Raw genomic sequence first — 16,574 nt, forward strand, 5'->3', positions numbered from 1 at the left:
CCCGCCTGGCACCCGCCTGGCCTTGGTTGTCATGGCTTGTGTCACGGGCACCTCGTGAGGTACCCTGCCTTGATCTCTTCGCCTCCTTGCGAGCTAGCCTGACGAGGCCGTGCCTGAGGAAGCCTCCTATCGTCTGCCCGCGAGGCTTGGCCCCTCGTGAGGGTCTTAAGCATGTGTTGATGAAGATGGGCCGTACTGGGCCACTCCTTGAGCCATGCTGTAGGCCGCAGGCAGGCAAGTCCGGGTACCCCCGTTCCCAGAACGCCGACAGTAGCCCCTGGGCCCAAGGCGCACTTGGACTTGTCTTAGCAGAGAAGCGAAGAGGCAAGTGCGAAGCGCCACGGGCCCCAATAGCCTGCGGCCTTGGGCGCCGCGTGGCGGTTGATTGGACGTGGGCGTCCTGGCTCCCCCACGACGCCTCGGTAGCTGCACAATTTGACAAGTCCCTGCATGCAAAATGGGTTATGATTACCTGTGATCGTGGAGGTCGACGGTTGGCCTCCCTCGGCTATATGTATGGAACGGCGCAAGCCCTTCCAATCCATCTCTTCCCGCTACTCTTCGTCTTCCTCTTCATCCTTGCTCCTCCCTTCGCCAATGGCACCGATCCGTCGGTTTTCCACCGAAGAGAAGGGGAAGGCCCCCCGAGAGAGCCCTGTCCCGCTTCCTCCGAAGAAACGGCTCGTCTCTTGCCACAGGAAAGGAGGTGCTTGGCAGGAGGTGTCGAGGCCATGGTTCGAGCGGCCGCCGCCGGGATTCCCACTGCCCTTGTACGCCCGGATCGAGGGCCTCGAAGATTCTGGCGCCGAGCAGCATCGCTAGAGGCGCCATCGTCGCTGGCGGATCACGGTGGTGCGCGTCGTTCCTCTAGGAGTTCGCACTGAAGGCTCTTCTCGCGAGCTCGTGCTTCACGCCGACATGCCTCCTCGGTCCTGGATTCGCCTCCCTCCTTCTTGCGCCTTCGAGATCCCGCCGAGGGGGCCTATCGAGCTTTGGCTGCAGCATGCTGGCTGAAGTGCCCCTGCGACCGAAGCGGAGGTTGAGGCCGTAGCTCCGGGCAGGGTCTACCTGACCCGTGGCTGGGGCGAGATCGCCCGGGTCGGCAGGACGGGTGGCGCCCTCGCAATCCACCTCGAGTACGATGGAGCCTCCCTGATGTTCTTCAAGGTCTTTGACGCAGAGGGACGCCGGCTGGAGTGCTGCCCTGAGAAAGGCGGCCGGGATCCTGCTGCAGCGAGGATTAGGCTCGTCAACCGCTTCCCCAGCAGCTCCTCAGGCAGTGGAGGTGTCGGAGGATCTAGTGACTCCACCGAGCTCCTCACGACCCCAGAGATGAGCGACGACAGCTACGAGCCCCCGAGCTTGCATCGCTCCCGGAGCAGGGCGGGCTCGTCGGGCCGCCGTCGCCACTGATCTGTATGGGGTTGGCGCCGGTGGCTGATGGCCCACTGTTGATGATGGCGTCTCTTGCGGAGGCACGCGTAGTTAGCACTCTTTAGGATCTGCTCCTTTTGTTCCCTACGAGGAATCGAAGAACACACCCCGCGGGGGTCTGTAAGGTGCTTGTAGTTCCGTTTGTTAATATGATCCTTATCATGAAGTGGTGAGGGGTGCTCGTCCCGTCTTAGCTTAGTTCCTCCTTTTGAACCTCGCAAAGACTTGACGCTCTGCACTGACAGGTCCTGGTCCCAAGGCAGGCTTCAGCCATCGCTGGTATGCCAGGTCGTGATGTCGTGGTCAAAGCCAGGAGGTGAGCGGCCCGAGGTCCAGTAAGATCCCCTGAGTCGCGATGCTCAGGAGGTCCCCTTTAGCGCTCAAGCAACCATCGCTCGGTGAGAAAGGAGTGCGACGTCGCCAAAAACAGAACTACATTAGGTGCAAGGTCGGTGCTGTGACAGCTAGTGTTTCCGGGGGATGACTTATCTCAGGGGTCAGAAACCACTCCTTGCCTCGGCGCCGGGCCCGCGCATGGATAGCCGAGGAGTTGCCTGGCGAGGTCCACCACGTGCTTCTTCCCTCTCGTCTTTGCCCCCTTCGTGCTCTACGTCCTCTGGTCCCGGCCATCAAGCGGGCTCAGTCGTCGCTGGTATGCCAGGCCGCGATGCCATGGACAAGGCTAGAGGGTGAGGGCTAGAGAACCGGTAAGAGCCCATGAGTCGTGATGCTCAGGTACCCCGCCTTTAACATGCAAGCGGTTCGCGTGGACGAGAGTGAAGGAGACGCCGCGGAGGCCTCGCCAGACGCTGCTCCTTAAAACGATCCTTTGAGTTCATCATGAGAAAAGCGGAGGGTTTGCCGTTACAACTGCCGGCCAGCTGCTGGTTGCTCTAGGAGGGTGACGAATGCACTGAAGGCTTGGTGAGGTAGCGCCCTGTGGGGACGTTGTAGGGACGGACCCATGCGCAAGTGTCGTGCCGTGAGGGAGCAGCTCCATCAGTTGGTGTCAATCGAGCGGGCGATTAGGTCAAGCACGTTAGCCATGAAGGAGCAAATCCATTTAGATAGACGCAGAAAGAACGATCACCGCTGGGTCGGGCCCGAGCGACTTTGGGGATGAAGCAGCCCGAGGGGCGCCCCCGATAAAGTAAGCAGGAAACATGAACTAAAGGGGATACATGCCACAGGGACAGACCCACGTGGCCTGGGAATGATGCAGCCCTGGGGGGCGCTCCCTCATCCCCGTTGGCGGCTTCGATGCCCAGCTCGTAGAGCTGGAGGAACTTAGCAGGGTCAGCCGTGCAATCATAGCGCGGGGGCAGGTCTGGCTTGAACTTGCCCGGCCAAGCCACGCTGCACAGCTCGGCGGAGACGGCACGGCATCCTGAAGTGGCCACATGAGCCCTTTGGTGACAGAGAGCTTGATCTTGCGGGTCTCTGTGCGCTGCGGCCAGGTGCAGCGCGGGGTCTTGGTGCACTGGAGCAGGTGCACGTTCGTGCCGGGCCGGCGCAGGGAGCACGCGGGCGGCTTCTTGGGGACGAGGGATCTCTTGGCAGCTCTTCTCTTGCTGTGCTGGCGCCGGACAGAGTGGGTTCTGCCCAGGGGCCATGCGCCTTGGAGCCAAGGCAACTTCTTGAGGGGGGGGGGGCGGCTGAGGCGCCCCCGAAGTTTCATCGCCCGTGCAGGGTGGGGCGCGGTGCAATGAGAGGGACGGTGCAGGGAGCCCCCAGCGGCGCTGACGAGCTCGGTGATGCGGGCGAGCCACTCGTCGTAGGGGTCGTCGACAGGACGGTAGTGCAGGAGCTCCCGAGCCAGGAGCAGCACGGCGTGCGCGTCCGCAGGAGCGCGACGGGCGTGGGACGAGGAGCCGTCCGGAGTCAGCGACGGAGTGGCGGTGCGGCCTTTTCGCCGCACTAATGGATGCAGGGACGACGCCTGCTGTTTGTTCCCCACCGGGCCGGTGGCGGCGTTGACGGTAGGCGACTGGGAACGACGGGGGCGCCCGCCGACAGGGGCCGTCTGGGCGACGCGAGTGGCGAGAGCGGCCCGGCGCTCGGCGCGGGCGCGACGTGCGACTTACATGGATGGGAGGGGCGGTGAAAACACGAGGCGACGGAAGGCAGATTCCGGCACACCCCTACCTGGCGCGCCAAATGTCGGATTTCACGTTCCGGCAGACCTTGAGGTTCGAACACTGGGGTATGCGCGGAGATCACACCCCCAGCCTACCCATGTCTCACCACCTCATAAGAATCTAAACTACATGAAGAACAACACAAGGGACACGAGATTTATACTGGTTCAGGCCACCATTGTGGTGTAATACCCTACTCCAGTTTGTGGTGTGTGGATTGCCTCTGGGGCTGATGAGGAATAGTACAAGGGAAGAACAGCCTCGCGAGGGTCTGTTCTTGGTTAGTGCAATGAACTGCTAGGGGAGTTCAGTCGCCTCTCTCTCTCTCTTTGTGTCTTGGATGCGGATCCGATCAGATCTCCCCCTCCTACCCTGTGGGTGGCTAGTCCTATTTATAGGCGAAGGCCCCGGGCCTCTTCCCAAATATTGAGCGGGAAGGGCACCAACAATTGGCCATTTTGCAGGGGAACATCTAGTACACTTATCCTGACTAAAGTTGGTCCTGCCTACCAAAGACCCTGACGATGACGCTGGCTTGTGCTCCACGATGACCTCCATTCTGCCGTCCTGCTAGTCTTTGTCTTGTTGCACCGAAATGGTTGCCTTTGCTTGATACCCTTGCCTATGCTTACCCCCTTTGCACCAAAGGGGAAACAAGGACTCTGCACGGGCTGGCGCCCGCCTGGCCTTGGTCGTCATGGCTTGCATCACGGGCACCACGTGAGGTACCCTGCCTTGATCTCTTCGCCTCCTTGCGAGCTAGCCTGACGAGGCCGTGCCTGAGGAAGCCTCCTGTCGTCTGCCCGCGAGGCTTGGCCCCTCGCGAGGGTCTTAAGCATGTGTTGATGAAGATGGGCCATACTGGGCCAGTCCTTGAGCCATGCTGTAGGCCGCAGGCAGGCAAGTCTGGGTACCCCCGTTCCCAGAACGCCGACAGTAGCCCCTGGGCCCAAGGCGCACTTGGACTTGGCTTAGCAGAGAAGCAAAGAGGCAAGTGCAAAGCGCCACGGGCCCCAATAGCCTGCGGCCCTGGGCGCCGCGTGGCAGTTGATTGGACGTGGGCGTCCTGGCTCCCCCACGACGCCTTGGTAGCTGCACGATTTGACAAGTCCTTGCATGCAAAATGGGTTATGATTACCTGTGATCGTGGAGGTCGACGGTTGGCCTCCCTCGGCTATATGTATGGAACGGCGCGAGCCCTTCCAATCGATCTCTTCCCACTACTCTTCGTCTTCCTCTTCGTCCTTGCTCCTCCCTTCGCCAATGGCACCGATCCGTCGGTTTTCCGCCGAAGAGAAGGGGAAGGCCCCCCGAGAGAGTCCTGTCCCGCTTCCTCTGAAGAAACGGCTCGTCTCTTGCCACGGGGAAGGAGGTGCTTGGCAGGAGGTGTCGAGGCCATGGTTCGAGCGGTCGCCGCCGGGATTCCCACTGCCCTTGTACGCCCGGATCGAGGGCCTTCAAGATTCTGGCGCCGAGCAGCATCGCCAGAGGCGCCGTCGTCGCCGGCGGATCACGCCGGTGCGCGTCGTTCCTCCAGGAGTTCACACCGAAGGCTCTTCTCGCGAGCTCGTGTTTCACGCCGACATGCCTCCTCGGTCCTGGATTCGCCTCCCTCCTTCTTGCGCCTTCGAGATCCCGCCGAGGGGGCCTATCGAGCTTTGGTTGCAGCATGCTGGCTGAAGTGCGCCTGCGACCGAAGCGGAGGTTGAGGTCGTAGCTCCGGGCAGGGTCTACCTAACCCGTGGCTGGGGCGAGATCGCCCGGGTCGGCAGGATGGGTGGCGCCCTCGCAATCCACCTCGAGTACGATGGCGCCTCCCTGATGTTCTTTTGACGTAGAGGGACGCCGGCTGGAGTGCTGCCCTGAGAAAGGCGGCCGGGATCCTGCTGCGGTGAGGACTAGGCTCGTCAACCGCTTCCCCAGCAGCTCCTCAGGCAGTGGAGGTGTCAGAGGATCTAGTGACTCCATCGAGCTCCTCACGACCCCAGAGATGAGCGACGACAGCTACGAGCCCCCGAGCTTGCATCGCTCCCGGAGCAGGGTGGGCTCATCGGGTCGCCGTCGCCACTGATCTGTATGGGGTTGGCGCCGGTGGCTGATGGCCCACTATTGATGATGGCGTCTCTTGTGGAGGCGCGCGTAGTTAACACTCTTTAGGATCTGCTCCTTTTGTTCCCTGCGAGGAATCGAAGAACACACCCCGCGGGGGTTTGTAAGGTGCTTGTAGTTTCTTTGTTAATATGATCCTTATCATGAAGTGGTGAGGGGTGCTCGTCCCGTCTTAGCTTAGTTCCTCCTTTCGAACCTCGCGAAGACTTGACGCTCTGTGCTGACAGGTCCTGGTCCCAAGGCAGGCTTCAGCCATCGCTGGTATGCCAGGTCATGATGCCGTGGTCAAGGCCAGGAGGTGAGCGGCCCGAGGTCCAGTAAGAGCCCCTGAGTCGCGATGCTCAGGAGGTCTCCTTTAGCGCTCAAGCAGTCATCGCTCGATGAGAAAGGAGTGCGACGTTGCCAAAAACGGAACTACATTAGGTGCAAGGTCGATGCTGTGACAGCTAGTGTATCCGGGGGATGACTTATCTCAGGGGTCAGAAACCACTCCTTGCCTCGGCGCCGGGCCCGCGCGTGGACAGCCGAGGAGTTGCCTGGCGAGGTCCACCACGTGCTTCTTGCCTCTCGTCTTTGCCCCCCTTCGTGCTCTACGTCCTCTAGTCCCGGCCATCAAGCGGGCTCAGCCGTCACTGGTATGCCAGGCCGCAATGCCGTGGACAATGCCAGAGGGTGAGGGCTGGAGAGCCGGTAAGAGCCCATGAGTCGTGATGCTCAGGTACCCCGCCTTTAACATGCAAGCAGTTCGCGTGGACGAGAGCGAAGGAGATGCCGCGGAGGCCTCGCCGGACGCTGCTCCTTAAAACGATCCTTCGAGTTCATCATGAGAAAAGCGAGGGTTTGCCGTTACAACTGCCGGCCAGCTGCTGATTGCTCTAGGAGGGTGACGAATGCACTGAAGGCTTGGTGAGGTGGCGCCCTGTGGGGACGTTGTAGGGACGGACCCATGTGCAAGTGTCGTGCCGTGAGGGAGCAGCTCCATCAGTTGGTGTCAATCGAGCGGGCGTTTAGGTCAAGCACGTTAGCCATGAAGGAGCAAATCCATTTAGATAGACGCAGAAAGAAACGATCACCGCTGGGTCGGGCCCGAGCGACTTTGGGGATGAAGCAGCCCGAGGGGCGCCCCCGATAAAGTAAGCAGGAAACATGAACTAAAGGGGATACATGCCACAGGGACAGACCCACGTGGCCTGGGAATGATGCAGCCCTGGGGCACGCTCCCTCGTCCCCATTGGCGGCTTCGATGCCCAGCTCGTAGAGCTGGAGGAACTTAGCAGGGTCAGCCGTGCAATCGTAGCGCGGGGGCAGGTCTGGCTTGAACTTTCCCAGCCAAGCCACGCTGCACAGCTCGGCGGAGAAGGCACGGCAGCCTGAAGTGGCCGCAGGAGCCCTTTGGTGACAGAGAGCTTGATCTTGTGGGTCTCTGTGCGCTGCGGCCAGATGCAGTGCGGGGTCTTGGTGCACTGGAGCAGGTGCACGTTCGTGCCGGGCCGGCGCAGGGAGCACGCGGGCGGCTTCTTGGGGACGAGGGATCTCTTGGCAGCTCTTCTCTTGCTGTGCTGGCGCCGGACGGAGTGGGTTCTGCCCAGGGGCCATGCGCCTTGGAGCCAAGGCGCCTTCTTGAGGGGGGCGGCTGAGGCGCCCCCGAAGTTTCGTCGCCCGCGCAGGGTGGGGCGCGGTGCAACGAGAGGGACGGTGCAGGGAGCCCCCAGCGACGCTGACGAGCTCGGTGATGCGGGCGAGCCACTCATCATAGGGGTCGTCGATAGGACGGTAGTGCAGGAGCTCTCGTGCCAGGAGCAGCGCGGCGTGCGCGTCCACAGGAGCGCAACGGGCGTGGGACGAGGAGCCGGCCGGAGTCAGGGACGGAGTGGCGGTGCGGCCTTCTCACCGCACTGATGGATGCAGGGACGACGCCTGCTGTTTGTTCCCCGCCGGGCCAGTGGCGGCATTGATGGTAGGCGACAGGGAACGACGGGGGCGCCCGCCGATAGGGGCCGTCTGGGCGATGCGAGTGGTGAGAGCGGCCCGGCGCTCGGCGCGGGCGCGACGTGCGTCTTACATGGATGGGAGGGGCGGTGAAACCACGAGGCGACGGAAGGCAGATTCCAGCACACCCCTACCTGGCAAGCCAAATGTCGGATTTCAAGTTCCGGCAGACCTTGAGGTTCGAACACTGGGGTATGCGCAAAGATCACACCCCTAGCCTACCCATGTCTCACCGCCTCGTAAGGATCTAAACTACACGAAGAACAACACAAGGGACACAAGATTTATACTGGTTCAGGCCACCATTGTGGTGTAATACCCTACTCCAGTTTGTGGTGTGTGGATTGCCTCTAGGGCTGATGAGGAACAGTACAAGGGAAGAACAGCCTCGCGAGGGTCTGTTCTTGGTTAGTGCAATGAACTGCTAGGGGAGTTCAGTCGCCTCTCTCTCTCTCTTTGTGTCTTGGATGCGGATCCGATCAGATCTCCCCCTCCTACCCTGTGGGTGGCTAGTCCTATTTATAGGCGAAGGCCCCGGGCCTCTTCCCAAATATTGAGCAGGAAGGGCGCCAACAATTGGCCATTTTGAAGGGGAACATCTAGTACACTTATCCAGACTAAAGTTGGTCCTCTCCTGCCAAAGATCCTGACGATGACGCTGGCTTGGGCTCCATGATGACCTCCGTCCTGCCGTCCTGCTGGTCTTGGTCTTGTTGCACCGAAATGGTTGCCTTTGCTTGATACCCTTTCCTGCGCTTGCCCCCTTTGCACCAAAGGGGAAACAAGGACTCTACGCAGGCCGGCGCCCGCCTGGCCTTGGTCGTCATGGCTTGCGTCACGGGCACCTCGTGAGGTACCCTGCCTTGATCTCTCCGCCTCCTTGTGAGCTAGCCTGACGAGGCCGTGCCTGAGGAAGCCTCCTGTCATCCGCCCCGCGAGGCTTGGCCCCTCGCGAGGGTCTTGAGCATGTGTTGATGAAGATGCGCCGTACTGGGCCACTCCTTGAGCCACGCCGCAGGCCGCAGGCAGGCAAGTCTGGGTACTCCCGTTCCCAGAACGCCGACAACAACATCTATGTGTTAACCTTGTTCTTACATGAAACTACCTCTCTTCTGTATCCTACATCAATTACTTAAGATGAGTCACCTTTACTCGTTGCATATTGCATATTATTTCTAGCCGGTTGCCATGTATTGCTTCTAATTTGGTCAAATACATTTGTTAGGGCACCCTTTTAATTTGGCAGAGTGATATTGGTTTCATCTTTCATATGGTTTCTAGCTTGCATCGATTCTAACAAGTTCAAGCACCTTGTGCTTAGTTTATACTTTATACATCATACATGTCAATATGTCACGCCATCCTGTTTTTCATACATATTCTATCCTCCTATCATGCGGCTGCCTTACATGAAAGTAGTGTTCGTCAGTATCATGCATCAATAAGTTCTGAAGAGCAAATTTTATTCCTTTTTCCTGTGGGTTTGACTTGACAAGGAAAAATCAAGAAAGAGGAAGGAAAAGAGTAAGGAAGGCGATGATGGTGCTCCTCTGCAGCAACGTAAACAGAGCATCTATACCGATTCTCCTTGTACTGATAGTGCATTACATGGTCCAAGTCTCCGCTCCCCTACTCCACCATCCAAGGTGCTTGCTCTAACTTGGCAGTGTGATATCTGGTTGCATGTTGCATATGGTGCCTAGCTCGTATTGCTCCTAATTAGTGTAAACTGCATCTGCTTAGCTTACACATGATACATGTGAATATGACACGCTTTCCTGTTTTTGGTACATACTATATCTATCTATCACACCATGTTCTTACATGAAACTACTCTTCTTGTGTATCCTGCATCAGTCACTTATGATGGGACACCTTTAAGTTGGCAGTGTGATATTGGTTTGCGTCTTGAATATGATTTCTAGCATGTATTGCTTCTAGTTTGATGAACACCACCTATGGCGAGACAGTTTTAACTTGGCAAAGTGATATTGATTGCACCTTCCATATGGTGTCTTGCAGTGTTTCTAATTTGTTGAAGTGCCTTCTGCTTAGTTACAACATAATAGGTGTGAATATGTCAAGCGGTCCATTTTTTCATACATATTCCATCCTCGTATCATGACTTTGCCTTTCATGAGAGTAGTGTTCGTCAGTATCATGCATGAATGAGTTCTGAAGAGCGAATGATATTCCTTTTTCTTGTCGGTATGACCTCACAATGCAAAATCAATAAAGCTGAAGGAAATTGGCAAGGCATTGTATGATGGTGGTCCTTCCGAGCAACTTAAACGGAGTTTCTCTACAGATTCTACTCCGCCATCCTCCCAACAAGATTCGCAAGACAACGCAGGCTAGACAGTCAACGTATCTATGTAGATGATGAGCACATCTCCCCTACTCCACCATCACAGGTGCTTGCTCTAACTTGGCACTATTATATGTGGTTCCTTGTTGCATATGATGTCTAGCTTGTATTGCTTCTAACTTTGTTGAATTGCCTCTGCTTACTTACACATAATGCCTGTGAATATGACATGTGTTCCTGTTTCTACATCAGACTACTATTCTTGCATATCCCGCATGAGTCACTTATGATAAGGCACCTTTAAGTCGCCACTGTGATATTGGTTGTGTCTTGCATATGGTTTCTAGCATATACTGCTTCTAATTTGTTTAAACGCCATACAGTTTGAACTTGGCAGAGTGAGATTGGTTGCATCTTTCATATGGTGTCTAGCTTGCAATGCTTCTAATTTGTTGAAATGCCTTCTTCTTAGTTACCACATCATAGGTGTGAATATGTCACACCATCCTGTTTTTCATACATATTCCATCCTCGCATCATGTGTTTGCCTTTCATCCGAGTAGTGTTCGTCAGTATCATGCATGAATGAGTTCTGAAGAGTGAATTTTATTCCTTTTTCTTATCGGTTTGACTTCACAATGCAAAATCATTACAACTGAATGAAATTAGTCCGGTAGTGGATGATGGTGGTCCTTGGGAGCAACTCAAACAGGGGGTCTCTACAGATTCTACTCCGCCATGCTCCCAACAAGATTCGCAAGACAACACAAGGCTGGACAGTCAACGTAGTTGTGTAGATGATGAGCACATCTCCCCTACTCCACCATCACAGGTGCTTGCTCTAACTTGGCACTATTATATGTGGTTGCATGTTGCGTATGATGTCTAGCTTGTATTGCTTCTAACCTGAATTGCATCTGCTTACTTTACACATAATGCCTATGAATATGACACGTGTTCCTGTTTCTAGAACATACGCGTACACGATGAGCACATCTCCCCTACTCCACCATCACAGGTGCTTGCTCTTACTTGGAACTGTTATACGTGGTTGCGTTTTCCGTATGATGTCTAGTTTGTATTGCTTCTGGTTATGTAGAATTGCATCTGCGTAGCTTACAACTTATACCTGCAACGATCACTTAACCATAAGACACATTTAACTTGGGACTATGATGTAGGTTGCATCTTGCATTGTCTTCTAGCTTGTACTGCTTCTAATTTCTTGAAATGGCACTTACGACTAGACACTTTTTACCTGATAGAGTGATATTGGTTGCATGTTCATATGGTGCCTAGCTTTCATTTCTTCTAATTTTGTTGAAATGCCTTCCGCTTACTGTTTTTTCATACATATTCCATCCACCTATCGTGCGTGTGAATATGAAACACTGTCTTTTTTTGTATATATTCCATCCTCCTATCCTGCGCTTGCCTTACATCAAAGTAGTGTTTGTCTGTATCATGCATCAACCAGTTATGCAGAGCTAATTTTATTCATCTTCTTGTGGTTTTGACTTCATAAGGCAATATCAAAAAATAGGAAGGAAAAGAGTAAGTTAGGGGATGTTGGTGGTACTCCACACCGACGCAAACAGAGACTCTCTAGATTTGCCACTGCTACTGCTAATGAAGTTGAAGTCCCAAGACTACATGATGAGTTCATCTCCCGCACTCCACCATCGCAGGTGCTTGCTCTAAGTTGACAGTGTGATAATTGGTTTCATGTTGCATATGTTGTCTAGCCTGTATTTCTTCTATTTTGATTAAATTGCACCTGCTGAGTTTATACGTTATACATGTGCATATGACATGGCTTTCTTTGTCTAGAATACACTGCACCTATCTATCATACCATGTTCTTACATCACAGTACTGCTGTTGTGTATCCCGCATCAGTAACTCATGATTGGACGCTTTTAACATGGCAGTTTGATAGTGGTTGCATCTTCAATTGATTTCTACGTTGTACTGCTTCTAATTTTTCAAATTGCCACTTATGACAAGACACTTTTAACTTGGCAGAGTAATATTGGTACATCTTTCATATGGTGTCTAGCTTGCATTACTTCTATTTTCTTGAAAATCCTTCTACTTAGTTTGCACATCATAGCTGTGAATATGTCATGCCGTCCTGTTTTTCTTACATATTCCATCCTCATACAGTTGTCTTACATCAAAGTATTGCTTGTGTGTATCATGCATTAATGAGTTCTGAAGAGTGATTTTATTCTTTTGTGTTGTGGGTACAGCTTGACATGGCAAAGTCCAAAAAGTGCAAGGAAAATAATATAGTAGGGAGTGTTGTTACTCATCGGGTGAAACGGAAAAGGCTCTGCCGTCAAGATTCTGCTGGTACTTATAGTGCAGTAGAAGGTCCAAGTCCACCGGCCAAATCTACAAACACAGTATCACCTGCTCCACCAGCTGCAGCATCCGCTTCAACTGTACCAGCATCTCAACCAGTTACTCGTTCGTTTGCTCCAGAACTGGCCAGTTCCCAAGCTGCCTTCACACCTAACACTACTTCCGAAGCACTGTTGACACAATAGGACTTGGCAAGATCAGATGAACCTCATGAGCATCAACACCAAGACGGTACCTGACCGAGTCAAGTTGTAGTTGCATGCTCCTTTATATGTACTCTCACAGTTTGATGTACACTAACACTTTCCATATTCGTTGTTGAACTAGCACCACGGCGCAAGCGGAAATAGACATCAGGGATAATGCTTGACAGATTAACAAAATCTAAAGGAGGAAGAATGGAGATCCATTTTGAGGCAGATTTAAAAAGGCCATGTGATGCTACAGAGTCAGCCAAGTTAGTATCAGAGGCAGCCGTTGCCGTTAGGTGTCATGCGCGTATACTCCCAACGTGGATCCAGTACAAGAATGAGAAAGACAATACCCAGTTTAACACCTTCCTTGACCATTTATCTGTAAGTAATGTTATTCATCGCAATTAGTAATATTGTCTTGCTCTGTCCCATACTTTCTAGCTTCCTCCTAATAAGACCACTACGATGAGTGGATCTGAAAGATGATGCAACTAAACAAGCATGCAGTCTTGTTTTTCAGTCTGCTCTGTGACAGTATCGGTACCACCTTAGAAAATCTCACTTTGAAGGCAAGGCTAACAATGAAATCGCCCAAACATCTCTAGTGGAATATATTACAGATGAAGACAGGACAGCCCTCATTACACACTGGTCTGATCCAAAGTATCAGGTAGGCTATATGTATTTGATCAGACAACAAATTGAACTTGTATTTATGTATGTGCCTTACAAGTGTATCTTCTTCTAGGCTAACTGTTTGAAGAACAAAACCAACCGTTCTAAAGTGAAATTCCAACAGACAACAGGATCTCGTAGCTATATTGCACACTACGAGGCTCTTGTAAATAGCTGCTACTTCCTTCTTTTTTTGTGCCATATTATCGTATCTATATTGACTTGTTCCAAATACAGTAGAAAGCCCGTGCGGACCAAAAAGAACCTGAACCGAATGTAGTGCAAATCTTCAAGGATTGCCACACCAGCAAGATGAAGGGCATGAGCACACTAGTTCAAGCCGCTGTTATAAGTCCTTACTCCTCCTGCCTTGAACTGATTGGTACTGTGATGTGTCCATTTAACTACTTGGTTTGCAACCAATGTCAGTTACTCTGTTCACTTTTATACACAGTTTTCTTAACGTATCATTTCACCTTACATGGTTTAAAGAGATGAAGGATATTCTTTTGGTCTTGATCTGTAATCTAGTTGTTATGTTCACGTGCGCACACAATGATAAAATAGCCTGTTTGTTTTATATCTGTTTGCCCATGATATGAATGATGCCATACTATGTTCATCCTACTTTATACCATGTCTCTTTATCCTTAGATGTCAATGAATGTGAGGAAATAGACAATACAGTAGGCATGCTACATGGACATATGTTCCGAAAGTGATTTTATTATGTAGTTGGCACTACAATACATGCTAATGTATTACAGTAGTTCACCAAAATAAGTTATGTATAAACCTTTAACCTACTTTGTTTGTTTTTGTCTCATTAGTAACTCACTGGTACACTAATCTATAAGTTCAAACTTTCAGGAAGCTATGGAACAAATGATTGAACAGCCACAACCACCTGAAGGTGACGAGGCTACTACAGGCACAATGTCACCTCTTGCTGCAGTGCATCAGTATCTCTCCACTAACAGTGCAAAAAGCACCTTCCTGCGTAATTCTGGGTTGGTTGTCAAGGTAACCTCGTCCAAATCGCCTACTAAACAAAATCTTCCTGCGTGACAGAGTGATATATCTGTGCTCCAGACACAATTCCAATCCCTAATGGACGTTGTTTCGGAAACAAGAATAGTGGTTGAGAAATGTCGTCAAGATATGAATGGTTTTGAAACCAGACTATCAGACATTCGCTTCGTTGTTGAAGAGCAATGGCGGAAAAAAGGTGGAGATCGTGCTGCTCCATCAGATTCTACAGCCTGAAACATTAGCACTTAGATCAAATGATCTGTGCTTCTATACATTTGATGGTGCTTTTAGCTGGAAGGACAGTAAACTTTATGCTAATAGGCCTTTTATTGTGTGATTGGAACTTATTTTGTTGTGATACAACATTTATGATGCTGCCACAGGCTGCAGTAATTATGACGCTATTTTTGTATAGTGTAGGTTTATCTTAGTAATGTATTCGGATGAAAGCTTCGTAGGAGCCCAACATGCCAACATTCGTCAGGCCCATTGCAATTTGGCTAAAAATGATTACAGGCTTAAATTAGCATAAGCTTTCAAATTTTTCTGGTAGGCCTGTGCCCATAGTGGGCCTTTAACAGGCCTAAACATAATTTGGGCCCTCAGTAAAAATAGGCTGTTTACAGGTGTAAATATCTCGAGCCCATAAAAAACATGGGCCTTTAATAGGCCGAAAGTGAGATTGGGCCCTGATTGTGCCAAATAACCCACTGGAGTTAGCATGCCAAAATGGTGGCCCATTTACGTTGCGGATATTTGACAGGCCGAAATTTGGACAGGCCGTAAATGCGCCGACCTAATACACGGGCCTTTAATAGGCTGGAACTTCGGTCGGGCTAGATTATCGTCATTTTTATATGGGCCGTTAATGGGCCCGATATGACGTTGGGCCACATATGGCCCATGGTTTACGTCTGGCGTTAACAGGCCGAAAATGACAACAGGCCGAAAGTGGCCCAAATCTATAGTGGGCCTCTAACAGGCCGAATGAGCCGAATATGACCCAAATCCTTCACGGTCGTTTATGGGCCGAAAGTTTTTATGGCCTGTAAATGGGCCCAAATGAAGCCGGACCTTTAACAGGCCGAAAATAAACCGGGCTGTAATTCGGCCCAATTACTTAGCGGACTGTTAACGGGCCAGAAGTGACAATGGGCTGCATTGATGACAAGTTTAGACCAGGCCATTGACGGGCCGATTTGACAGCGAATGTTGGGCCTTTAGCTGGGCCGGCCATTATGGTCTACAGAATCTTGTGGGCCTTTAGCTGGGCCGGCCCATTGTGGTCCGCAAAATCTTGTGGGCCTTTAGCTGGGCCAGCCCATTATGGTCTGCTAAATTTTGTGGGCCTTTAGCTAGGCCTGCCCATTATGGTCCGCTAAATCTTATGGGCCTTCGGTTGGGCCGGCCCATTTAAACTTTGTGGGCCACTTTTGGGCCAGTCCACGTGTCAACATGTCATAGGCCCATCTCGACCGTTGGATGAGTGACACCTGTGCCAACGCGGAGCTGACACGTGGATCCGTTAGCCAATGAGAATTTTACACGTGGAAAATCGGCATTGGTCGTGGATGTTAATGGGTTATCGAATCCAAAATCCGACCCGATAGCTTAATGGCGTGTAACGCCCCGGATTCGATGCGCCAGGTGTCTGCCAGTTATTCGCCGTCATTGCCATGTCATTTGCTTGCGTGTTGCATTTTATCATGTCATCAGGTGCATCTCATTTTGCATACGTGTTTATCTCTTGCATCCGAGCATTTTCCCCGTTGTCCGTTTTGCAATCTGGCGCTCCTATGTCCCCCGGCGTACCCTTTTGTCTCTCCTTGTGAGCGGGTGTTAAAATTTCTCGGAATGGCCCGAGGTTTGCCAAGCGCCCTTGGTATAGCACCGGTAGACCGCCTGTCAAGTTTCGTGCCATTTGGAGGTCGTTTGATACTCCAACGGTTAACCGGCTAACTGTAAAGGCCTCTTTTGTTGCAGCCCAACACCCCTCCCAAAGTGGTCCAAAACCCATCTAACTCCCCTCCATGCTCTCGGTCGTTCGATCACGATCGTGTGGGCGAAAACCGCACCTCATTTGGACTCTCCTAGCTCCCTCTACCTATATATATGTGCATCTCCCCCGAAATCTCGGTCTAACCCTAGCCTTCTTCATCCTCGCGCCGCCGGACACGTCCACCCCGCGCTGGACACGTCCAGCCTCCACGTCGCCCCGGCGAATCAGATCGCGCCACGTCATCGTCGCCGCCGCCTCAGCCAACCCCCATGCGCCACGTGGCCCGTCGCCCGTCCCACGCGCCGCCGCGGCCCGCGGGGCCCGCAGCC

Source organism: Triticum dicoccoides, chromosome 5B (genome assembly GCF_002162155.2).
Source record: "Triticum dicoccoides isolate Atlit2015 ecotype Zavitan chromosome 5B, WEW_v2.0, whole genome shotgun sequence".
In the NCBI taxonomy this organism is placed as follows: Eukaryota; Viridiplantae; Streptophyta; class Magnoliopsida; order Poales; family Poaceae; genus Triticum; species Triticum dicoccoides.